The sequence below is a fragment of the Lipotes vexillifer genome, unplaced genomic scaffold (genome assembly GCF_000442215.2).
Source record: "Lipotes vexillifer unplaced genomic scaffold, Lipotes_vexillifer_v1.1 scaffold911, whole genome shotgun sequence".
In the NCBI taxonomy this organism is placed as follows: Eukaryota; Metazoa; Chordata; class Mammalia; order Artiodactyla; family Lipotidae; genus Lipotes; species Lipotes vexillifer.
Window position 1 is genome coordinate 2,908,808 of NW_006781377.1, and position 25,434 is coordinate 2,934,241.

Genomic DNA, 25,434 nt, shown 5'->3' on the forward strand with positions numbered 1-25,434 from the left:
GCAGGAATGACCAACTAGCTGGGGACCTAGAAATGAGGGCCTGGGTTGGGCCTCCAGGTAGCTGAGCAAAAAAAGGGTGTAATTTATTACATGGAGTCCCTTGGAGCTGTCGGGCATCTGGTCCTTTTGTTACAGCTGGTCAAGAGCAGTTCTGGAGGAAGTGACAAGAGAAGAAAACTCCCCAAACCCTGGGACTGTACGGGGTACAGGACACACATGGGTGGGAGAAGGGGCACGTGCCCCTTTGTCTCCTAATTAGCTGAACCTAATTAGCCGGTCCAATGCATGGGCCACCACCCCAAGTACTGAACCCACTCGTTCCTGCCAGGGCGGCCGCCATCCAGATGCATCCAGATGCATCCAGAGCAAAGCCCTGGGGCTTAAGCAGCCCAGCTCTGTTGCTCAGGGTCAGCTCTCACCACTTCTCTAAGTTTATTTGAGAACGGGACTACTTATGGCCCCCAGCTGGCCCCCTTGAACTCTAATTCCCGAGTCCATTCTTGACTGGCTGCCTTGACTGAGGCATCCAGTGGGGCTTAGCAGTGGCCACCCTCCCGGTCCAGGGACACGGGTGTCCCCGCGTCGGTTGCTGAGCTGCCGAGGGAGCCCCAGGGTCCTCTTCCTCTCCTTCTTGTGTCCCCTTTATAGCATCAGGCCTCGCTCTGCCCTTCTCTCCCTGAATGACCACTTGCTTCCTGACCTTCTGTGACTTCCCACACAGGATACCTCACCTCCCCCCTCTGCTATACTGTTGGGGCTTCTAGAGGTTGAATGGTGGTCCCCCAAAAGACACGTCCACATGCTAATCCCTGGAACCTGTGAGCGGTGACCTTATTTGGAAAAAAGAAAGATCTTTGCAGATGTAATTAAGTTGAGCATCTCAGGTTTTGACTGCCCTGGATTGCTGCTAAATCCAATGACAAGTGTCCTTATGAGAGAAAGGCAGAGAGAGAGCTGACGCAGAAGAGAAGACCAGGAGAAGTAAGAGGCAGAGTCGGGAGTGTGGCAGCCGCAGAAACACCTGGAACCACCAGAAGTTAGGAGAGACAAGGAGTGGATTCTCCCCCAGAGCTTCTGGAGGGAGCGCAGCCCTGCTGACACCTTGATTTTGGACTCCTGGCCTCCAGAACGTGCGAGAATAAATTTGTATCGTTTTAAGCCACCAGCGGTTTGTTACGGCAGCCACAGGAAACGAACACGGGGCCTCAGTGCCCCTTCTGTAACCTGCACTCTCAGGGGCTTGCCCCCCTTAAACCCTGGAGCTCTTACTCACCTGCTCTTGTCAGCCACCCAGCCCCGTCCTTCCAAAGCGGGTATTTCTTACAGCAGAATCCTGTTCAGTTCCTCTTCCCACTAATCTCCTCTGCTTGGAAGAACAGATCTGCGTCCCCCTGAAGATTTGCAGAGACATGGTTTACACCCAGAGGGAGTCTTCTCCCTGCTGGTTAATTTTAAGGAGACAATAAAAGTCCCGCGTGTCACTGTGTGCTCCCTTTTGCCCTGTCCTTGAGCCTGAGTACTGTTAGTTTCTCCCAGTATGTAGCATGTTTCCTGTGTGTACGCTCCCCACGCAGCCTTCTACTAGACCTCTGAGCAGGGAGGCCATTGTCAAAGGGGACTGAGGACATGTTTTCGTAAGATGTATCATTTTCACCACTCTTCTGGGGAAAATATTCTTAACGCAGCCCTCTTATATTCTGGATTTCACCGTGCTGTTCCTATCACGGGACTGCAAGGGACGTTGTTTGATCATCAGGCACAAGTGATGTTTTGCTCATCAGAGGCAAACAGGTGTCCTCTCTCTTCATGTAGATGAATGTATCTTCCCTGTTACACAGGAGTGCACACTCACATATGCATGTATGTGTGTGCATATGTGTGTATAGATATGTATATCTCCATCCTCCAAAACTACGTAGAGATAACAGGATAACTGGGTAGTTAGGAACTTGACACTTAACAAAGCTGCATGAGGAACGCAAGTTTCCCATGTCCATAGGAACTTCCGTTTTACAGAGTTGATCTGAGAAAGTACGTCTTTACCTGGAAGAAAAAGAAACTTTTGTCTCATTCTGCTGATATTAGTGGAACCATCATTTTGTGAAATGAAACAAAAATGAAATGAAGGAAGGAAGAAGAAAAGAAAGAAAAGGAAGGAAAGAAAAAAAGAAAAACAAACATCAGAACCCATCGTAAGCTAGATCTGCTCTGCGTATCTCTTCTTAGAAAGGTGGTCCTGTGCAAGGTATTGGAGAGATAGATGCCTTCCTGGAGCCATGACATTTTTTTAAATTGCTACTACACAAATTAGCATGAGGATGAAATCACAGTTTCCCCACCTGAATTGACCCCAAGTGCAAGCCAGCAACAGACAACAAACAATTTTATTAACAAAACTCAAAGCATGTGCCACCAAGTGCAGTACTCAAGCTTTGGGTGCGCTGAGAGTGGGAGAAAATAGTGAGCGTGTCTCTGAACTGGTCAGGTCCTTGAATTTATCTGTGTGGCTTCCATATGGGACCTCTCTGGTCAGGCCATCTCTTCCAGGTTGGGAAGAGCAAGCGGCCCTGGGGAATCCCATAGAAGTTCGAATCTACCTATGGTCAAGTCTCTGGTTCTGAGAGAAGTGAGCCGTTGCATTTAGCTAACTGTTGAAAGCAGTTTTTTTTATTCCGAAGTTTATTGATGTCCAAGAAAAATAAGAGAGTTCCTCAACATCCTCTTCTCTCTGGTTAAAAACAAAAATTAGAAATAAATGTTTCCGTAACTTTTACTATGAGTAGCTTTACTAAAAGCTACCAAGATGGCAGCTTTTACAGGCTGATGAAATCTTAGCTTGTGTTTTGAGGATTTATTAAGAATTAGTGTTTCACTTCTGGGCAACTAAGTTCAAGTCCTTTGAGACAAATTAACGCAGCCGTGACAATTTATATGTGGCCAAAGGCGTCGGGCCTAAAATGAATCAAGTTTTAGAGACGTCAGAATTGTATTCGCGGTGCAGAGGCTCTGGGCCTTTGTTTTGGTCTTTTGGCGCTTCCAGTACACCCTCCACCCCATAATGGTGGCGAGAGGTGGGCAAGGGCCTCAGTGGCCCATGTGCAGCCTGTTGTATTTTGGGAAGCCTTCTGCATAGCCGGGCTAGCTGGGCATGTGCTAGGGCCAGGGAGGTAGGGAAGCGGGTGTTCGGAGCGGGGTGAGGGTGGTGGCTGAGAGAGCCTGAGGCTGGGGAAGCCCAACCATTTTTTCTACAATATTCACGTCAAGGTTTCCTTTCCAGCGAGGGTCACAGAGAGCCGAGCAGAGACGGCTCATGCTTTACAGGCACCAGAGCCTCAGACATCTCTTCTGCCCTATTTGGGCAGATCAGATTCAGAGTGTCAAGGGCGATGGCTCCAGGCCAGTGTGATCCTGAGAGTTGCCCACATGGAGGGTCCCCGAGGTGCAGGCCGCTTAGACTTTCAGGAGGCAGAGTCGGGAGGAGGAAAATCGGGGTTCTGGGTCCTCTGTGTAATCGTTATGGGTTTAGTCTGTCCATGTGGACCTGTCTGTGTTGGGGACACCCAGGAAGGGGTGGGTTAGGGCCAAGTCTTGATATCAGAGTCACTCGGGGAAACCTTTGAAACGAAGCAGGACTCTGTCCATCCAGCTGGAAATAAAAGTCCAGGTGGCGAAAGCTGCCGCCTGAGCAGGACGCAGCCAGGAAACCAGAATCTGACAAGGGTTGAGGGAGGAAGCCACTCTGGGGGGAAGTGATTGGAGGGCTGTGCCCCCCTCCCCTCTCCTCCCACCCCTCAGACCTACTGAAGGGGCTTTGAGGGGGTCACTGGGCGAGCTTGGGACTCACCCCCTGCGGTTAGGATGGGGGAGGGGCTGGCATTTGCCCCAAACCTGAGAAGACCCAGGTCACAGGTTCCCACCCACGGCATCCCTCAAGTCCACATCAGGCCACTAGGGCAGGAGGGGGCCAGTCTGGGCCGGGAGTGGAGGGAGGTGATTTTAAAGGTACCTGCCCACTGGGCTCCCTGCTCAGGATGAGGCGGCTGCCCATCCAGAGATACATGGGAGGGGGGTGTCAGCCAATGGGGGAGCCGGAGGGGTTGATGTGGACAAGCAGCTGCCTTCAGGGAGCGAGACCAAGGTGCTCACCGAGAGGCTCTCGGGGAACCCGTGGGCTCGCCTGACCAGGAGGAGTCTGCTTTGCACGGCGGCCTTGGCAAGAGAGCATCAACGCCGGCTCAGTCCGGCACCACGAGGGGGGTGCTGCCCGCCTCTGGCTTCTCCTACTCTCTGCCTTCCACCCCGGGCCCCCCCCAGAGAACCGGGGAGAGCAGAACAGCTCAGGGGCAGGTCCCGTAAGAGCTGGCTTCACTTGGCCCGGCGTTAGCACCTGGGGTTGCTGCAGACACACGGCCGCCTCGGCCCTTATTAATGAACAATGATTGAACTATTTAATGAACACACACTACGTGCCTGTTGTCAGACTCTTCACGTCTGTGTCTCCTTTAATCCTCATGCCCACCCTTTGCGATAGATATTATCGACATCTTTCCACAGATGAGGAGAGTCATTTAAGGGATAAGCAAATTCGCTGAGGTCACACAACTAGCAAGTGAGGGCATCGGATTTGATCCAGGGAGAGCTGACTCCAGAGCCTGCAGATGTCCTGTCTTACCGCACTGCCATAGCCCCATGTGCTCTCTGTGTGGACACGGGGAGGAGGGACACGCTTCTAGAGACACAGGCCTGGGGCAGCAGAATCCAGTCAAGCCCCCCGTCACGGGACCCTGTCTGACCTGGCTTCTCGGATTCTCAAGGAGGTGATTATGGAACCCCACCAACCCACTGAGAGCGGGTAGACCCTCTACCCAGCTATGGATGCACAGGAACCTAGAAGAGACTTCTGTTCACTCCAATCTAGGAATAGCCAAGGGCTCTATTGTCTTTGTTTCTGAACTCATAGCCCCTCGCACCTTTAAGAGCCACGTACTTGATGAGTGTTGACTGGATGAATGAATCAAAGAGACACGGAATGTTGTCGGGCACCATGTTTTCTCCCTTCCAGGAAGTAACCAATATACATACTTACTTAATCTGGACAGAAAAGAAAAGATCCTCCTCTCAAGAAAGAGGAAAGAATTGAAGAGGAGGGAAATGTATCGTTCTCCCCGCTCCATCCTCCTCTTAGGAGGGAACTAGAGCAAGAACTGTGTTCACTTACTGCTTCTGAAGTGCTCGTGGCTAGGAGACCATCAATGGCTTAAGTCTAGAAACTACCTCGATGGTAAATGTGCTAAATGCTTAAATTCATTCAAACTTCCTCACCCATCTCCCAGCTCATCACTTGCACAGCACTGGGTTCTGAGTTAAGCATAAGACAGTTCCAATTCTTGCAAGAAATGATTGCCAGCAGACCGTGAGACAGCTGGGACTTGGCCTCTTCTGGACCGAGTACAAGAGAGCCGTTGAGCTGGGGTGTCATCCTGGTACTGAAGAGAGAACGCTGTGATGTCTAGTGATGTCTCCTAGTGGCCTCGAGTACAAATTGGACAAGATGGCAAACAGCCTCGCGTTAGGAAGCACGCTGCAGCTGCAGACCTCCCGGGCAGAGGTGCCACTAGGGAGTGATGCTCCCAGGGAAAAAAATGCACTTGAACACACAAGGTCATCCACTTACGTGTCTTTACGGGACCCCATGACTGCAAACGCGCGCACACACCAGAGGGTGCAGATGCGGCTTTGACTGGGCGTGCTGAGCAATTTCTGCTTTTTTCCGTTTCTCCTTATAAAAGCACATCAAATTAATTCCAGACAGTTAGGGCCGAATCCCTTTCTCTCTGCCAGTCAGGGCCGCCTGAACAGGCAAGAAGGCTCTCTCACCTGCTTCATTATGCAAATTGATATTCCAGCACTGAAGAGCAAAGCAGCCTTGAGCACAGCAGTGATTCCAGGTTGTGATGAGAAGAGGTGGTCTGACAGCTATAAATAACAGTTCACGGGACATGTGGACATCAGTAAGCTGGGGGGTCAGATGTAACCATAAATGTATCCATACTCAGAATACCTGCAGTCAAGGGCAAGCATGAGCCACCATGGAAAGGGCACAAAACGATCAACACACACACACACACACACACACACACACACACACACACACACACACACACACGCTCACGCACGAAGAAATCAATGAACACTTAAGATCTCACATCGTGAAATTCATTTCTTTGGAAAAGGCCTGCACGGCTCATCCAAGAGCTGCTATACACAGAGCAGGAGTCTTCCCAGTAATCACAGCTGGGAGGACTGACTTCGCTCTTGACTGCCTCACCCTGTCCCCTCACCCCAGCACTTCAGAGCCTCCTCTTGAGTTAGAATTACAGTCTCTCCTCTCAGTCCCGAGTCATCAAAAAGAGGCTTTTAACAGAATCAGGTAATTGTCGCCATGGTCGTCTCTGCTGGGGGTGGCACAGGCCAGACACAGCTCACAGCAGTACGGGCACCTCTGCTTGGTGGTGTGATCTCGGTGACAGGAGCGGGGCTGGGGGTTGCAGGGAGGGCTTGTTGGGAAGCTGGGCAGTTCTCCAGCCCCTCCTGAATAGTCTTCATGATGTGCCCTCAGTTTTCGGTTTGAAGGGTCTCGATATCACACATCATCCACTACACCCAGGATGAGTCCCTCCGGGTTACAGATGACCCAGCCAAGCGGCCAGTCTACCACCACTCCCCCTCCCTTGCTGGAAGCAGCACTCCGTGCGGGCTAGTGCATGCACGTAAAAAGGACAGCGCGGCATCCTCGACATCCTTGCAGGATCTGAAGGACGCGTGGTTCAGCCAGGAAGGAAGGATCCCTGAAAGAAAATGGTGCCCAGGGCAGTCCTCAAGTGGGGCTTATTGGTCTGCGTGACCGCTGCTGTTTTGGAGCATTTTCACGTGCTTTCTAGTTGAAACATTTATATAAAGAACTAAAAAATTTTAAACTATCTGCTACTTAGAATGCAGAGATCTTGGGGACATTTAGTAATAGTTTAATCACAAGTTAGTGAGACTTTTTTTTTTAACATCTTTATTGGAGTATAATTGCTTTACAGTGGTGTGTTAGTTGCTGCTGTATAACAAAGTGAAACAGTTATACATATACACATATCCCCATATCCCCTCCCTCTTGCGTCTCCCTCCCTCCCACCCTCCCTATCCCACCCCTCTAGGTGGCCACAAAGCACCGAGCTGATCTCCCTGTGCTATGCGTCAGCTTCCCACTATCTATCTATTTTACGTTTGGTGGTGTATATATAAGTCCATGCCACTCTCTCACTTCGTCCCAGCTTACCCTTCCCCCTCCCCGTGTCCTCAGAGACTTTTTTGTTTTTAAGATTGTCTCCCTTTTGACACCTAGATGTGATTCCTTTGGACTGACAAAACGGGGCTTTTGATTTTGTGAACATGGATCATGTAGGAAAATAGGGACCTTTTGGATGCCCTGGAGGGGAGCTTAGAAAAGCCGCAGGGCCCAGGAAGTGGGGTATGAGTACAGAAAGAGAAGTGTGAGGGCCAGCCCTGACCCCAAGCAAAGGGAAGCCCTTCCCCTTCCTCCAACGCTTCCTCACCGTCTCCTGCCTCTCCCCCAGCCCAGCTACCCCACCCCTGTCCTCCTACCACCACCAGACCCCACCTGTCACCCTCCACTAGAATCACTGATCGATGCCCATTTCGTTCACTGCACTGTGCGTGCGCTCCTTGAGGCAAACAGACATGCTTTCAATAACTCTGTTCAGCTCCTGGGATAGTGCCTGGTACACTATAGAAGGGTGTTAAGTGAATGAATGTTCCCAGAACAGAAACTAATAATATTAACACTGAAGTTCTGCTTTCCTATGGATTAAATTGCCTTTAATGAGCTAAGCATTTACAGTCTTCTTTCTCTGGGGAAATGTATTTCTGTTTCTGAACAGCTGACTTATAAATGAACTATTGAGGACAGCGTGTTCATAGGTTGGAGCCTGCCTATTAAAAATTGCATTTCCAAAGCCAAAAATAAATCAGTCTTCGTATTGTGCGTTCCTCTGCAGTGTGAGCAACCATGACCATCATCCATGGCAGTCACTATGGAAACCACATCCGTAGTTATGGTCTCAGAGTGGACCAGTCACCCCTGACCAGGGGTTGCCTTCCTGGGCTAGATGCTCTACATTCTTGGTCTTCTTTACTTCTCCTCTCAGACCTTTTAGGCAGATGCTACCTCTGCTTTCCAGAAGGGAAAACTAAGACTCAGCTACTGGAAAGTATGTGGTATGGCTGGGTTCCTAAGCCCCTCTGGTGCCTCAGTTTCCTAATTATAGAATGGGGATAAAAATGTCACCTACATTATAGCTGTTGTGCTGATTAAAGATGTATCATACTGTATATACTTATAACACTGTGAAATGCTTAGAATAGTGTTGCATGCGTACTAATCCCTCAGTAAATGTTAGGGTTTGGGTCCTATGACAGACCCAGGGTTTGTGCCAGAATCCATCTCACAAAGCCCATGCTGTTTCCAGCAGATGATTAACATGTGCTTGGAAAGCCATAGACAAACTGCTCCTAATCCACTCTAGGACCCACCCTCCCTCTACCCTCCTGGATCCCTGCGCTTGTCTATTTCAGTGAGATTCAGAGACTGGGTGGGGACGGCCAGTACTATGCCAGGGCTGGAAAGGTGTGCAGGGGAGGATGGAGGTGCCACTCTGCAGTGCTTAGACTCCCTGAAAATAGCTCTGGATCCAGGGGTGCCTGGAAAGAGGGTATCTGCCATGGGCAGCAGGCGCCCGGGACCTCTTTACAGCCATCCTGTGGGGCTTTTGAGAGAAAATACGGAGCATCCTCCTAGGTGCGGAGTAAGAGCTCAGTGGTCGTTTCTAAATCTATGTCTGTCACCCATCGCTGTGATAGAAAACAACGACTTCAAATATTATTTCCTTGGGCAAGTGGGCCCTACCCCAAACAGTTTCTTACAGGAGTGGACAGACTATAAACCTGGGTTCCTCTTAAAGCCTTCCCTAACTGCATGGTCTGTATTGCCCAAGAGTTGTCTGTCCTTTCAGACTCCCAGAAAAAGTAAACCTAACTGCTTCTATCTCAAGGTCTCTTCAAGACGTAGAAAAGAGCTTTAGCTAGACTGCGAATTATTGATGAAACCAGAGAATTTATAACATCCCTACATTTATTATTAATATCCATTTTGACTAGTTTATTTAGCAATAGAAATCATGTTCTTATTGTCGTAAAGAGTTGCTGCTCTATCATAATTTGTCCGCTAATGAAGGAAAGACTGATGCTCCCCAATGACCCCTCTTCGCCATCTGGAAAATTCCCAGAAAGTCAAGTTAGATGTGGGTTTGGAAGAAGAGCCTGAGACCAAATGGTTTCAGTCCCTGAAGCTAAGCCAGGGAGCTCTCTTCCCATGTTCTATACCCTTGAGGTGTCTCCACTGGCCAGTTCACACTTTAGACATGCTGTGTTAGTGCCCCTTATCTTGCGTACCTCTGTGATGCAAGCCTAGTGTGATGGTGTTCTCTAAACAATCAGTTGCGTTGATTTTCAGTCTCACTATCTACTCTTCATTTATTCGTTCAGCAGATAGACTCTAAATATCTACATAAACCACTGCCCGGAATATGGTGTGGGAAGATCAGAACAGCTCTGTGCAAGCACGCTCTCTCTCTCTCACCTTCCTGTCATCACTGAGTTCAGAGTCCAGCTGCACATCTGTCCCCGTTTATCCCCAGCGGCTGCCACGCTGTCCGTGCTTAAGGCCTAGAGGCCTGGGGATAAGAAAGACCAGTAGCTGTGCCTCTTTTTCTCAAAGAATCTCTCCTGAAACCCCTCCCACCTTCTGTAAGCCCCCAGTTCAACCTGGATTCTACCTCCTAGCAGAATCCTGCCACTTTCCACAGTTCCTTGGATTAACTAAGGCCTCTGTTGTGTCCATCTGCCTGGCTTTTTGTTTAAGTTTTTCTGTTCTCTGCACTTAGCATAACACCTAGGACATAATAGCAGTTAATTCAACAGGTTATTTATTGGATGGTTACCACAGTTACATTGTGAGTAGGGTTGCCAGGCTTAGCAAATAGAAATATAGGGTACCTACTTAAATTTGAATTTCTGATAAACAGCGAATATGATTTTAATATAAATGTGTCCCCAGATTTCATGGAACCCTACCTGTGAGGTGCTGGAGATGGGCTTAAACAGTCCTGGTCTCATAGTCCGGTGAGGGGGGCAGACACTCAAAACAGTAGATCAGGGCTTCCCTGGTGGCGCAGTGGTTGGGAGTCCGCCTGCCGATGCAGGGGACACCGGTTCGTGCCCCGGTCCGGGAGGATCCCACATGCCGCGTGAGCGGCTGGGCCCGTGAGCCATGGCCGCGGAGCCTGCGCTCCGCAACGGGAGAGGCCACAACAGTGAGAGGCCCGCGTACCGCAAAACAAAAACAAAAACAGTAGATCAAGTACCACGATAGAGGAATGAATGTCCTTGGGTGTTCCTTTCAAGGTTAAATAAACCCAGTCTTTTAACCTTTCAGCATGAGACTTGCTCCCCTTACCTACCGCAAAACAAAACAAAAACAGTAGATCAAGTACCACGATAGAGGAATGAATGTCCTTGGGTGTTCCTTTCAAGGTTAAATAAACCCAGTCTTTTAACCTTTCAGCATGAGACTTGCTCCCCTTACCTTTAATGGTTTTCTGAACCTTCTCAAATTTCACTTGTGAGTTATAGGAGAGAGCACAGTGATCATAAAGTCCTCCCACTGGCGCATCACAGGGCCTGACCATGTCCTTCCCACCTGCCACATTTCTCTTTAGCTTCCCATTATAGGCTCCCTATTTAAATAGCAGCACTGCGTTATCAGCTCGTGTAGCCTGTGGTCCTCTAGGGCTCCGTGATCCTTTGTGACCATGCTTTGACAAAGCCAGTTCCTGCCCCTTCTTACTCTAGGACCATGTGGTTTTACATCCTGTGAGGGTTACTTTGTTTGATCCCTAATTGAACTTCCTCCTTTTAATATCCTCTTTTCTCATGCCAGACTTATTACTTTGATGTTTAATTCTATTTCCAAATGGCCATCCATCCAATCCAATTTAATGTCATAGCAGATTCAGGGAGCAAGTTTTCCATCCTACCATCTACGTGATTAAAGAAAATGGCACCTTTCCCTGTGTAATTAATGTTACCCTCACCCTCCCAACTCAAGCAATCACACCTACCCTTTCACCAAGGGTCCCATCTACCTTTTGATACAGAGAAACTTTTTTCTTTACACTTTACTCTGGCATTGGGTAGAGACTTTTTCCCATTCGGTTAATTGGCTCCTGATTTGAAATTTATAGAATAGTTTTAAAGTAGACTAGGTTCTCTGTAAACCATTGACAAAGGGAACATGGCACATGCACTTGGAGCCATTAAAAGGACCCAGTGGGCTGGTATCTTAAAAGAATCATCATGGAGCTTGATAAGGAAGCTTGAATAACTTCCTGCTAGGTAGCTGAGACAACGGCCCAATTAGTGCACACATTTACCTCTAATTACGTCCACCCAGATAAGGATTTAAAAATATATAAGTGTGAAATGGACTCATCTAGCTTATTCTCCCAAATATATATTGCAGTTCATAAGCAAGCTACCATGCCAATAATTCTGTCTCTTCATTTGCTTATTCTAGAAAAAGTCTCTCTCCAAGCCCGAGACGAAACACGCCTTGGGTTTTAAGTGGAAAAATTAACCTGAATATGTTTATCTGATGCGAACTTGAAGTTGTTCTTCTGAGAATTCACATCAGACCAAAGCTAATAGCAGGGCTAGTCTCGAGGAGAAAGGCACTGACAGGAGGTATGTTTAGCAGAGACAAGAGTTTCCAGGGAGCATGACCCTAAAAGGCAGTCTAAGCTCAGGACATCCTGTAGGGCAGGCCCCCAGTTAAGCAACCGATCTAAAATCTCAAAGAGGTTCTCAAGTAGGTTTATCCCTTCCTATCTGTGTTTCTCTTTTTCCCCACTAATGGAAATTATATTATATGGTGTGACATATTCATATTTAACATACTTACAACGTTTGTCTCTCCCTGCTAGACGTAACCTCCATGAGGGCAAGACTTTTTGTCCTTATTTGCTGATGTATCCACAGTAACTATAATAGAGTCTGGCAAACATAGGTGCTCAAATATTTGTTGAAGAATGAGTTAATGAACTATTGAGTCGAATGAATGAATGAATGAAAGAAATTTATATAATTCATAAAGCATTCATAGCATAAGCTAACACTTCCTTTTCTTTATTAGCCATTTGAATGTGAGGAACAGGAGATAGTTTCATCAACAGTGGTTGGGAAGAGAGGGTAATGTAGAGAAATATTGGACATTTATAGTCTCAGAATTTGCTCGTCTTGTGATTTCCACTGTCAAATCATCTAAATCAAGCAGGTGTATAAGAAGAATACCGAATAATACTACTATTGTGGTCATCTCTTAAATTATAAAGTGATTTCAGGATTTATTTGGCAAGATATTTGATTTCTCCAAGCCCCTGATGGCGCCTCATCTCTCATGTGTGAGCAGGGTATGGCGGACCCTCTGTGTCCGCATGTGCTCACTAAGTCTGGATTGTGTTCTCTGAGTGTGAGACCTCAGCTTCTCAATCAGCCAGGTGTCCAGCAAGTGCTTTCCAGGGCTGATACTCTGCAGGCTGCAACGTCCCCTGCTTGGGGGCTGACTTTATTGACCAAGGCAAGGAGTTCTGGTCTGCGTAAATGTGGCACAATGCGAGCGTATGAGCTCATGCTGGAGTTTCCTTCTCTTGGTTTGGAAGTGACTGATCTGATTGGTGGCCAGGAAAGCAGAGGTGTGCCCGTCCCCCTGCCACGCCTCTCCCTGGATCCTCAGCCCTGCCTGGCACAGACCTTTGGCTGCCCTCCCCTGACCCCAACTTCGGAACCCTTGAGCTGTTTCCACTGTGATAAGAACCTCAGGTCATCATGCTAACAACTGGAGCGCCCCTAAATTCCTGGGGCATCCTGCATATGGAAATCCTGGTAGTAACCCTCAGCGGTGTCCCCCAAACTGTAGATGAGCAGCTGGGGCTTCTAGTGAAGCTCTGGAGTCCCAGTTTCCACGGTGAATCCATCTGTACCATTGACTTAAAATCTTCTTTAAAGGCCATGTCTCTTTGCCGGCGCCCACAACTTTCATAAAATACCTACACAGTCCCCGCCCCCTAACAGGTCTGTCTGCGCAGTGGTGTGAGCGGACAGAAGGCAGTAACAGCTCTTTGTAACAGTCTCGCCTAAGGGGAGGTTGAGGAAGCACGATCAAGGCCACCCGTCAGGCACAGGATGACTTAAGGATAAAATTCAAATGCCTCAGTCCTTACGCCTCTGTTTCCTTCATCCCTGTGTTATCATAATCATCTCCAGCTCTGTCACATTTTTGGTGCCAAAGAAATATCCATACACATTGTCAAGTCCTAAACTTAACAAGCTCTTGTGGGATCTCAGCTCGGATATATTTTTTGAAGGCCAAATGGAGACGGGACCAGGAGAGGTGTCCCCAGCCGGCATGAGGGCATATTACTCCTTATTCACCAGGGATGCCAGAAGGGCACTAGCTCTGAACAACAGTCATTCTCAACTGTGTTGCCTGCTACTGCATTCACCAGTAAGGAGGGCACTTTGAGTGATTTTTTAAAATATAATAAATAGATCTACATTTGTGCTATTCAACTCATTCACTCATTTAGTCATTCATTCATACTGAGAGCCTACGAAGTGCCACTTACTATTCTAGGCACCAGAGAGACAGCAGTGATCAAAACAGACAAAAATCTTGTCCTTCATATCACTTGTATTCTAAAGGCGGGGTTGGCGGCGGGGAGAAAAGTAAAAGGCAATTACGTGCAATCTAAGAAGGGTGTTTACTGCACAGAGAAACATACAGCAGAGAAGCGAGATCGTGTTGGCAGAGAAGTTGCATCTTTAGATCTGGTGGTCAGGGAAGGTCTCAGTGAGACTATCAGGTCTGACCTGAAGCTCGAGAGGGAGCGATGGGTATCCGGGGATTTCGGTGTTCCTAGGAACTTCCGGGAGGCCAGGGTGGCTGTGAGGGGAGGGCGGGGAAAGCAGTGGGAGAGGAGGCCCCTCTGCCACATCCTCTCCTTCCTTCTTCTGAACGTATAAGCAGACGTGGACTCTGTCAAGGCTTACGCTGTGATGTCATTTCCATATATTCCTCCCGTTATTTTCTCCTGGGAACAGGCCAGACCCCCAGTGAGCATCCCCGCCCCAGCCTCTCAGTTCTTCGTTCGGTTGCTTTAGCTGTGTAATGATAACTAAATGCTGCGCCCTTCCCCTGCCCGACCACGGCAGGTGCTTGGCCGCTCAGCTCCTGCCCGGACACCAACTCAGTGGTCCATATTCACACATACAAACATTCTTTCCAACTTCTGTTGAGGCACTGTGCCCGGGCCCCTCTGCATCTTCGCTGGTGCCCTTCCTCTTGTCCTGAGTGCCCTCCCCACACACCTCCCTGTGTAAATCTTGGCCCATCTGTAGGAGTCAGCTCCATCTCTGCTTCCTCCCTGTAGCCACCTCATCCCAGTTCTCTTATGATGATCTCTACTCCCTGTAAACCTCCAGTGCCTTTGCTTTCCTTACGTCCCTTTTGGAGCTTGGCATATTCATTTAGTCGTTGGATTATTCTTCTCTGCATGTCTGCTGAACATCTACTCTGTGTATCTAGAGCTCTGTGATGTGTTTTACAGTTAAGTGTGAGAACCCTGGATTGGAAGCCTAGCTGTGTGGCTTTCTTCAAGTTACTTATCTCTCTGGGCAACAGTTTCCATGTCGGTTACGTGGGAATAATAATACCTCCCTCATAGGGTTGATGGGAAGATTAGTGAGTTGCTCTATGTAAGTTGTGTGGTACGTGAGCATAGACGTGTTAGCTGCGTCTGTATTATACCATCACTATTATTTCCAACTGAACTGCAATGTAAGAATTGTATCTGTTGCCCCATTTCACTTCAGAGAGTCACTACAGAGTTCAGTGACTTAGGCGTGGATTATCCACATGAAATGTGTGTTGACGTTGATACTTTAGGGTTAGCCGCCTAAGACTTCAGGGTACAAGTATGACGTGGTAAAGTGTCATAATGCAGGAATAAGCCCTTCTGCTCTGCTCTCCTAGCTCAGGGACCAAACCTCAACGAGCTAACATGAACCATGATGCCGCTATCTAATCTTATGAAATATTTCAGGAAATATTTATTAAGGCTTATATATGCAAATTTAGGAAACTACAAAAGAAATGACTGCTTTACAATGAGGAAAACTGATCATTAACTATAAATTCCAGGAATCCAAAGAACTTGTATCTTCTTTTCTACAAGCTCTTGTCTGGGCCACAGCAGGAGGGAAGTGACAGGAGAGCGAGTTCCGTTCCCTCCATCACTCCCTCCCCTCTACAGCCTGCCACCCACTGGAGCCCCGGCTCAGAGAGGCAAGGGGCCCCTTCCCCAGAAGCACAGCACCCAGAGTTGTGAAGACCTACTTACCAGGCTTCTTGCATCCAACTACAGGTTTCTTCACATGCAAACTTAGATGTGTTTGCCGCTGTAGACAACCACAGTACTAATATTAATAACAAGAGAAAGAAGAGCAGAAACAACCAAGGTGTCAAGTGCTTCCTAAATGCTGACTCGCTTCCTGGTAGCAAAATGGGATCAGTTTCTCCTGGTGCCCAGGAAGAGAACTGAGTTGATTTGGGCACATTCATTGTATACCTGTATCTTCTAACTACATTCTGTGTTATTGTTATCGCAAGTCAGTCACCTATTCCAAATGAATTTGAACAATATTCTATCCAATGAATAATGTATAATGAAATGTAAAAACAATTATTTTTCCCCCCACTTCCATCCCAGATTATAACTCTCATGAAGGTGAAGAGTCTGACTTTCTAACCCATCACTAGATCCACAGCCAGCTCATTCCATGGTGGGGTCCTAGGTGGCTACCCTGCGCCCCATGTTTGAAATGGAAGATTTGTAATGAGACGCTATTCCTTATTTCTCCTCCTGAGCATTGTTGAAGTTCAGTTTCAAAGCTAAATGGTTTGTTTATTGAGTCGCTCAGTTAATAAACGGTGGAGCTCAGTTTTGAATTTAGATCTTCTGAGCCCATAACCCATGTCCTAACTTAACTTCTATCATTACATGGCCCTTTCAGTGTAAGCACACTCTGCCTGCTTTCCCCATCTGTCCCAAGTACTTATGGGCCATGGAACAGTGAAGGTCATACCTTCAGAGAGTCTGGTCTGTGTTGTCATCTGACCTTCTTTCCTCTTTGGGCGAACAAGGTATCACCGTGGGAGAGGATGGGGACCACTTTCCCCAGCCACCCCGTCCCGCCTTCAGGTATTGCTCAGAGTCTGAAGCCACACACACATACATACATCATCCTACTTTGGCTGTAGGATAATATTATGGGAAGAATGAGTATCAGGCAGAATAATAAGATAATAACAGTTGATGTACTTACTTTATAGTTCATGGGAAAATTGGGAAGATCAAAAGAGAGGAGAGATGCAAAAGGAGATGCCCTTGGGGGGGATGGGGTCCCAGGCAGTGTGGTAGCTCTCATGACCCATTTACCTTAAAGAAATGAAAATATATGCTCGCACAAAAGTTTGTATGTCAATGTTATAGCTGCTCTATTCATAGTTATCCCGAGCTGAAAGTAACCAAAATGTCCTTCCATGGGTGAATGGATAAACAAACCAATACAGCCATACAGTGGAATTCTACCCAGCAATAGAAAGGAATGACCTACGGATACACAGCAGCAGCATGGATGAATCTCAGAGGCATTATGAGAAGTGAAAAGCCCGTCTCAAAAGGTTACATGCTGTGTGATTCCGTTTGTAGGACATTCTGGAAAAGACAAAACTATGGGAACAGAGGACAGACATCAGTGGTCGCCAGAGGTTAAAGGTGGAGGGAGGACCGTAGGCAAGGAACATAAGGGAATTCTTGGGGTGATGGAACTGTTCTGTGCCGTGATCGTGCTCCTGGTTACAAGATTCTATATGTGGTTAAAATTAGTTGAATGAATGGGGAGTTACCCCCATTATGGCATCGCAGCTGGGGAAGATGAAAAAGTTCTGGAGGTAGATGGTGGTGCTGGTCGCACAGCAGTGTGAATGCACTTAAGGTCACAGGACTGCACACTTAGAAATGGTAATTTTTATTGCTAAAACAGAAGGACATTTTTAGAAGATAAACTAGGTGCCGTGGGAACTGAACAGAGTTGGACGAGGTACCTTTCCTTTGAATAAATAAAAATAGCACAAATTCCTGTGTTAAAGGCAAAAGGTTCTCAGATTGGACCACAAAGCAAAACCAAGCTACAAGCAATGGATTAAAAGATATATCAATAACAAAAAATGATCAATTTTATGTATATTTTACCCCAATTTAAATGAATGAATGAATCACTAGAATAACAAACTGCATAGAACTATACATAAAAAATAATGAAAATCAGTGATAGAACAGTCCTGTGAAAACAGAGGGTGCCGATGCTGATAACGGTTGATCACCGCCGATAATGGTGATAACAGGAGAGTGCCGCATAGGTAAAGTGGTCCCCGAAGAATTCTGCTGTTCTGCCACCTCATTTTTAGCAGACCGGGCAAAAGCTGCCCTTGTAGCCTAAGCATTCCCACCTTTTCTCCTGGGTGCCTCCGAGGGCTGGGTGGCATTTGGGCATTGACTTTTGTGTGTGTGATTCAAATGTAAAAGCCGGAGTGATGGAATGAATATTGACGTGCGGGATTGTCAAGCTTCGAAGACGAAAGCCCCCAGATTCCGCGTCTCACGCGGGTGGACCCTGCAAACAGGACATTACAATATCCATCCCTGCAAGGTGGCAGAGCTGGCTTGTCCTAATTTGCATAGGCTGGTCGGACTCCCGACTGAAGGAGCAGAGCCATCTTTCAGGGACGCCAGCCACCCCAGAAGGCATTTCTTGCCTCCCTCCTCCTTTGAGTAGAGACCCTGTCCTTTGCCTGCTGTCATTCCCAAGATCTGACCCTAAGGAACGTCTCTGGGCTGTGTCTGGCCATCGGCACAGAAGCCTGGGCGCCATCAGCACAGAGGAGAGCTCTGGTTTTCTTCTCTTCTGCCATCGTGGACTCAAAACACTCTGCAAGGATCTGTTTCCTTCCTCACCGTGGGAACTGAGCAGAGTTGGGCGAGGAGCGTCTTACAGCAGAGGGTTCTTCTAACGTGAAGGGACGTTCCCGCCCCGCCTCCACCTTTCCAAGCCCAACCCATCCCCCTACCAAGTTAAATGCAGCCTCCTCCAAGAAGCCATCCAGGAAGCCGGGCTGCTTGCAGCCTTTCTCCCGTGGAACTTCGGTGGCCCTGATACACAGCCCACGGTGGTGATTTCGTCTAGCTGTGCATACGGCCTCTTTCACATTCTTGGACGGTAAGCAAGTATCTGACGGCGCTTCTGCCCCTCCTTGTTCTCCCTGGGGCCCAGACCCTCATCCGAGCGCACGTCCTCTGCAGCTCCTGTCTCTCTGCTTTATTCCTTCCACCCTGCTCTTCATGCAGACCCTCCGGGCTCTTTCTGACACAAAAACCCAGTCTTGACACGCAGCCAGAATTCTTCAGTTGCTTCTGATAATGATGCTGATGACAGTAATAATAGCTAATATAGTGTATCTAACATGTGCCAGGCACTGTGCTAACATGTTGCCCAGATTAACCTGTTGAATGCTAAGAAGCCTCATGAGGTAGGTAGCATTATTAGCCCCATTGTACAAATGGGGAAACTGGGGCACAGAGAAGTTAAGTGAGTTGCTCCAGGTCACACAGCTATCAAGCGGCAGAGCTGGGGTTTGAACTCAAGCAGTCTGGCTCCAGAGGCTCTGCCGTTTCTTTTCCCTCAGAGCATGGACTCTGAACTCCTTTGTGCAGAATTCAACTCCCATTGTGAAACAGGCCCTGCCCCTTCAACCCTGCTGCCCTCCAGTTACCAGGGCCATAGCTGTTAGGCTCCGGCAATGACAAGCTGCCCGTGATCTCCAGTCATGCCCGCTCTCTCCCAGGGCCCTGCGTCTGCACAGACCGCTGTGTCCATCTAAAAACCCCTTGTCTCCTCATGTCCTACTAGATAACTCTCCCTTAAGCTCTTAGCCCCGGCTCTGTGGCCTCCTTAAGGCTGTTCAGGACAGCGCCGTTTGCTCTGGCCTCCACTGTCACGGGCACGCTGCTCCGTGGCGCCCAGCATGTCACTCCCAGTCCCCCAGCCACACCCGCTGCCCTTCCCCCGATCCTCACGTGCCTGGTTCCTCCTCGTCGTCCAGCGCTTTGTTCAGAAGCCACCTTCTCAGAGGGGGCTTCTTAGGACAGCCAGGCTAAACTTATTCTCTGGCCAGTCGCTCTTTATCCTGTATCATAGCTGTGTCCACTTCTTCCCAGCGCTTGGTTTTCACTATTTGAGATCACCTGTGTGCCCGTTATCTATGGCTGCACGGCAACCTACCCCAACACTTGGTGGCTTAAAGCAAGGGCCATTTCACTGTATTTCCCCAGTTTGTGGGTCAGATGTGTGGGCGGGGTTGCCTGGTGCCCTCGCTGGAGTGGTTAGAAGGCTGGGCTCAGCCGGGCCTGCAGTTACAAGCGCCTAGCTGTGACAGCTCCCGCGTGGAGCCCGCAGGGTCATAGGACTTCTTACAGAGGTGGCCGCTCCCCTCAGAGCCAGGTTCCAAGAGGCCCAGGAGGAAACTGCAAGGCTCTTATGACCTAGCCTCAGAAGCCCCGGAATGTTACTTCTGCACATTCTATTGGTCAAGCAAGTCACAGGGCCAGGCCAGAATCAAGGACAGGGAACATGCTTCATCTCTTATACAAGGACTAGCAAAGAATCTGTGGCTCTATATTCGTCCATTACATTAGAAAAAAACCAGCGTACTCTCTGCCCTACTTCTTTACAATGTGAACTCCTTGAAGGCAGGTTCTTACTCTCCTGCCATACTGTATCCCCAGCACCCAGAATATCGTGACAGATGCTATAAATATGTGCTGAATGTCTGTATGAATGAACAAATGAATGAGTGAAAAACTAAAGGAATGAAAAATTGAATGAATGTTTACATCTCTGACTCTCTGGTATGTAAACTTCTTGCATCCTCATAAATACAGTCCTCTGCACTATTAGATGCTCAGGATATATTTGTCAAATGAGTGGATGCATTTTAATTATCATTAAAGGAGATAACGTGAGTTGTTTCCAGTACATATATAGGTGTTGAATATGAGTAGCTGCTATTAATAAATTAGTACTGCCTTATACGTAAGAAAATCGGTTTATATATTTATTTAATACAGAAAGAAAATGGACCCAGATCTCCATTTCCTTGACTCCTTCCCCCTTCCCTTTCCCTCTGCAGCAGGCTGCGGGAGAGCCTCTCTGTTGGGAAGGGGCAGCCCCAGTGCCCCCTAATCCCACCATCTCTGGGTGGGGAAAAGGGCCTTTGGTCCTGGCCTCTGCACCTCTCTCCTTGCCTGACTGCCAAGACTAACTCACTTTGAAGGCATTAAGATGGGGGCTGAGATGACGGTCTGAGGAGCTCAGAGGGCTGAATTCTGATTCCCGGCAGCTCTCCAGGAGGATCAAGTGAGATTACAGGGCTCTTAACGTTCTGGCACTGTTTTGCCCTTGTGCAAGAGTGTGCTTGCAATGATGGCTGGACACCCTGTGTTGAATCCCAAGGAGGTGTTGGCATCTGATATGACAGGAAGGGAAGGATACCCTCACCGGGTGGCTCCTCGGTGCGTGGCTTCACTTCCCAGTGAGCAGTAGAACCAGGCGGCTGGTACTGGAGCCGCAGTGGGACGACTCAGCTTGGGGTCAAGCCCTATAAGCTGGTCCTCCTATTTCACCACGTGGCCTGGAACAACTTCCTTGGTCTCTTCAGAGCTTCAGTTTCCTCATCTGTGAAATGGGATCCATCCCCCAAGTTCCTTCCTTTCTGCATTTTTATTTTCCTCTGTATGTTTTTAGAATCCCGACCTGGGTAGCTCTGGAAAAAGATTCCATGTTCAAGGAAGCTCTATAATGGCCAAAGGCGACTAATAAGGAATACTATATAAAATTCCCTATTTGAAAATCAGACTGAGCTTTTTAATTCAGTGCTGGTCTCCTTGGTGTATTGGGTTTTTTTAATGTTTTAAAATTTTGTTTCTTAGAGTCCTTCTTGTTCTATGGATTTTTAAGACTTCCGGTTCTGGGCAGTACTAAATTTTACTCCTTCCCCAAACCCCAGAGAGCACAGATTGCCATTCAGGTTAAATAAGTGCCATATAATGCCTCACAGCTTGGGGTAAGTTTTATTACAGGGCATTTGTTGGAAGCATCAAGGTGGTATCTGGAGGATTCTTTGTTTCCTCCTTCCTCACTAAAAATACAGTTCTCCATGGCCATGAATTTTAGTAAAATTCAAGTTCCAATGACAGTTTTTTAAAAATCTAGGTTTTTATTTAAATTTCACCAAGGTGGGACAAGAATCTCCAAAGGAAAAGGCAGGCTCACTTCTGCTTCTGCTTCGGCTAATTGTGGGGTGACACACTCGCCCTTTTGGTCCCCAGGCTGGCTGAGTTTAAGGAACAAATTAGGGAACAGTTTTCCATCTTAGGGAACATTATCTAACATAGGACAATTTTAGACATTAGAACGTCATCCTCATGGGAGCAGTTAATAGTTTTGAGAATCCACCATGTGCCAGATATTGTGTTAAGTAATCCCAGATAGTATCTCAATGTTAATTAAAAATAATACTTCCAGAAAAATGGGGCTCCATGAATTTAAATAACTTGCCCATGGTCACGCAGTTGGTCAGAGAAGGATCTGGAATTCAAATCCAAGTTATCTGCCTCCAAGACCAATGCTTTCCACAGGACCACACCTTCCATTCTTCTAGTGTTGGCTGATATCTCTGATTGTTTTCTGATGGAAGATGCTTTAACTATTCAGTAGTCTTGCTATCTTCTTATTTAATTCCTTCAGTTCTTTAATAGCTTTAAATTGTTTTCAAATATTTTTATCTTGCCAGTGGCTTGTCTTTCCATGATTTTAGCAGGTGCCTTTCAAAGAGTTCTTAATTTTAACAAAGTCCAGTTTATCTTTTTTTTCGTGGTGGATTGTACTTTGGTGTCATATCTAAGGAACCTTTGTCTAACTCAGGGTGACAAAACCTTTCTCCTATATTTTCTCCTGGAAATGTTATAATTTTAGGATTTGTATTTAGATATATGATCTACTTTGTGTTAATTTCTATGTATCTTGTGAGGTATGGAATGAAGGCTTTTTTGCATATGAATAGCTAGCTGTTCTGGCACCACTGGTTGAAGACTGTCCTATCTGTCCTGAATCACCTTTGCACCATACGTGTGTTGGTCTTTTGGGGGCACTCCATTCTGTTCCCATAATCTCTTTACTCTCTCTATGCTAATACCCCACTGTCATGATTACTACAGCTTTACAAGTCTTGAAGTCAGGTAGTTGTAAGTCCTTCAACTTTGACCTTCTTTTTCGAGGTCATCTTGGCTATTCTAGGTCCTTTATTATTTCTTTAGTATTTATGTATTCAAAGATATAGTTATAAAACACCATCGAGAAATCTAAAGATAACTTAGAAATTAAAGTTAATTAAGAGTAGTATGGAAACTTGCCATAATCTAGCTTCATCAGGACGTGAGGCACTCTGGGTATCACATTCCATTTGGTTAATCAAAAATTGTTGTATCTGTAGAGAACAGATTTGTGGTTGCCAAGGGGAAGGCAGAGGCGGGGGGCAGGGGAAGGATTGGGAGTTTGGGATTAGCAGATGAAAACCATTATATATATAGAATGGATAGCGCAGGGACCTATATTCAATGGCCTGTTATAAACCATGATGGAAGAGAATATGAAAAATAATATATATTTGTATAACTGAGTCACTTTGCTGGACAGCAGAAATTAACACACACTATAAATCAATTATACTTAAATAAAAAAATTTTAATTAAAAAAAATTATCGTATCTACCTTACGTGGATTGCCGGTTTTCAAAACAACTAGAACATAAAAATTGATACCAGAATTGTACTGGACGTGATTTCAATTTTCATTGATGTTTCAGAAAATACTTTGGACCCTAGTATTTGGACCCTGTGAGCATCAGTTGTCATTGTCCTAGCAAAGTGGGGAATTACTGATTAAAGGGAGCTTATCTGGTTATACTGCTGCCTGCCATGGTATCTACTCTACTTTTGACTGGGGGATACCTTTTTTCAAACATCTGAAGTGTTATAATTGACAGTTCTATGCACAGCATTCTGTCTCTTCCAACAAAACATATCCCTGTTTACTTTAAACTTGTTATCTGCTGGGGACCATGAGGAATACTATTAATTAAGCCAACTGATTCCTGATAATGTTAGCCATCACTGCTACTGTGGGACATTGAGCAAATTGCTTGTCCTCTGTGGGTCTCTGTCTCCATTTGTAAAATGAAAGGTTTGGACTAGTTAACCTTGAGTGGCTCATCCAACTCTAAAATTCTTTGACTCTTTTATAGTGGTTTTTTTTTTTTTTTTCACTTAAATTCACAACCTGTTTAAAAATAATTAAACAGAAACTCTTAATGGCAAAAAGCACCATGGTAAGTCAGAAAGTAGTGGTCTTTTGATGCGTCTCAGATTACCTAACAAACACCACTGCATGACCTTACTTTTAACTGTGGCCAACTTTAAACAATGAAGATGGCATTTATGGTTCCTGGTGCTGTGACATTTTGTGGTCCATGAAATCCCCATATTCTGAGAAGCTCTTGAGTGTCTCAGGTCAAGGGAGGGAGAAAGGAGAATGGCTTGAAGCCCAGACAGCTCCAAAGCTTCAGAGTACTCCTGACTTAGATTTTCAAATGTATCTCCACGGTAAATGGTATAGTATTGAAACCAAGTGGACTTCAAATATCTAGATTGTCTTTCCTATACCAAGGCACAGCACATATGACCACACACTCTGGTCACATTCCATCCGATCGTTGCTATTCTAATAGAATGAGAAACTTAGAAAGTATGACGTTTACTAGGGAATGCAGAATATAGACATGAATTTAAAATAATATAAGGGGTCTTCTTTGAGCACTCGCTGTGTGCAAGATGCTGTGCCATGCACTTCTTGTACATTGTGTCATTTAATACAACACACAACGATCTTGAAAAGTAGACATTATTGTCTCTCTATTACATATGAGGAAATGATGCACAGAGAACTCCTGTTACTTGCCCCACATCACTCAGTAGTAAGTGGCAGAGCTGCTCTTCAGTCCATATCTGTCTCAATCTAGAGCTTCATGACTACGTCAGAGACTAGCTCTCAGAACTTAGCCAGCTCATTTAGAAAGTAAATGAATTAGTAGTATTAATTATGATCTAAACCAAGAACACAGAGTACTGGTGGGTCACTGTTGGGTAGACTTGATGGAAGGAAGAACTCATAGAAAGTGTCCTGAAGAAATTGCTTTGAGTTACATGTTGAGGTGAAGGACATTCATTGGCCCGGGGAGAAAGTGAGTTCATGCCAAGGGAACAGACTCTGTGAGGCTGTGAAGGTACAAATGAGTGAACTGTGTGTTCAGGAAGCAACGTAAAGACTTGCTCATTGCAGGGCAATGGCCAGGAATAAAGCTGATGTCATAGGGGTGAAAACCCAAGAGATTTCACTTTGTGACGCTAAGCCCTGGTAATCCACACTCAGTTCTTAAACACAGGAGGGAACATAATTAAAATTGCGTTTGCTTTTACAATTTATCCTACAACTCATGTAGGATAAATATGGGCTTTTAAAGCATCAGGCAAGGTCAAGAGAAAACTTCTTAGCGAAACATATTTGCTATCCAACAAGTGATTTTCAGGAGTATGATGTAGCTTACCTCACCAAGGTCCTATAGCCTTGATAGTGCAATGAAGGGGCCTGGGAGCAGACTTCACACAATTTTCAGAAATAAAGGTAACCAGCCCACTGCAGTTAAGCTAATAGCACATTTCCATCATCCCTGGTTTTGTGCAGTGTGCATAAATGCGGCCCACAAGTGTTACAGATTCAAGTCAAGGGCGGGCAGATAGAAAGCTCTCAACAATGTGGAATAAATTGAGTTGAATTGAAGTTCACTTTCAGATAGCAATTGCTGCTCCTGAGTGAGGGCTAATGTATTTGGTGAACTTTTGTTTGTCCCCTCCGTGATAAATCCACTAATGCTAACGGAATATCTCTTCACATTTTCTGAAGTACTCATATTCTCTCTCTCCTCTCTCTCTCTCTCTCTCTCTCTCTCTCTCTCTCTCTCTC

At 46.6% G+C, this 25,434-nt stretch overlaps 1 protein-coding gene across 1 annotated transcript in view; it reads left to right on the forward strand.

The window, feature by feature from the left end:
* The window catches only part of GRIN2B (glutamate ionotropic receptor NMDA type subunit 2B), a 296,216-nt gene that overhangs the window by 260,764 nt on the left and 10,018 nt on the right, over positions 1-25,434 (forward strand). The window lies entirely within an intron of this gene.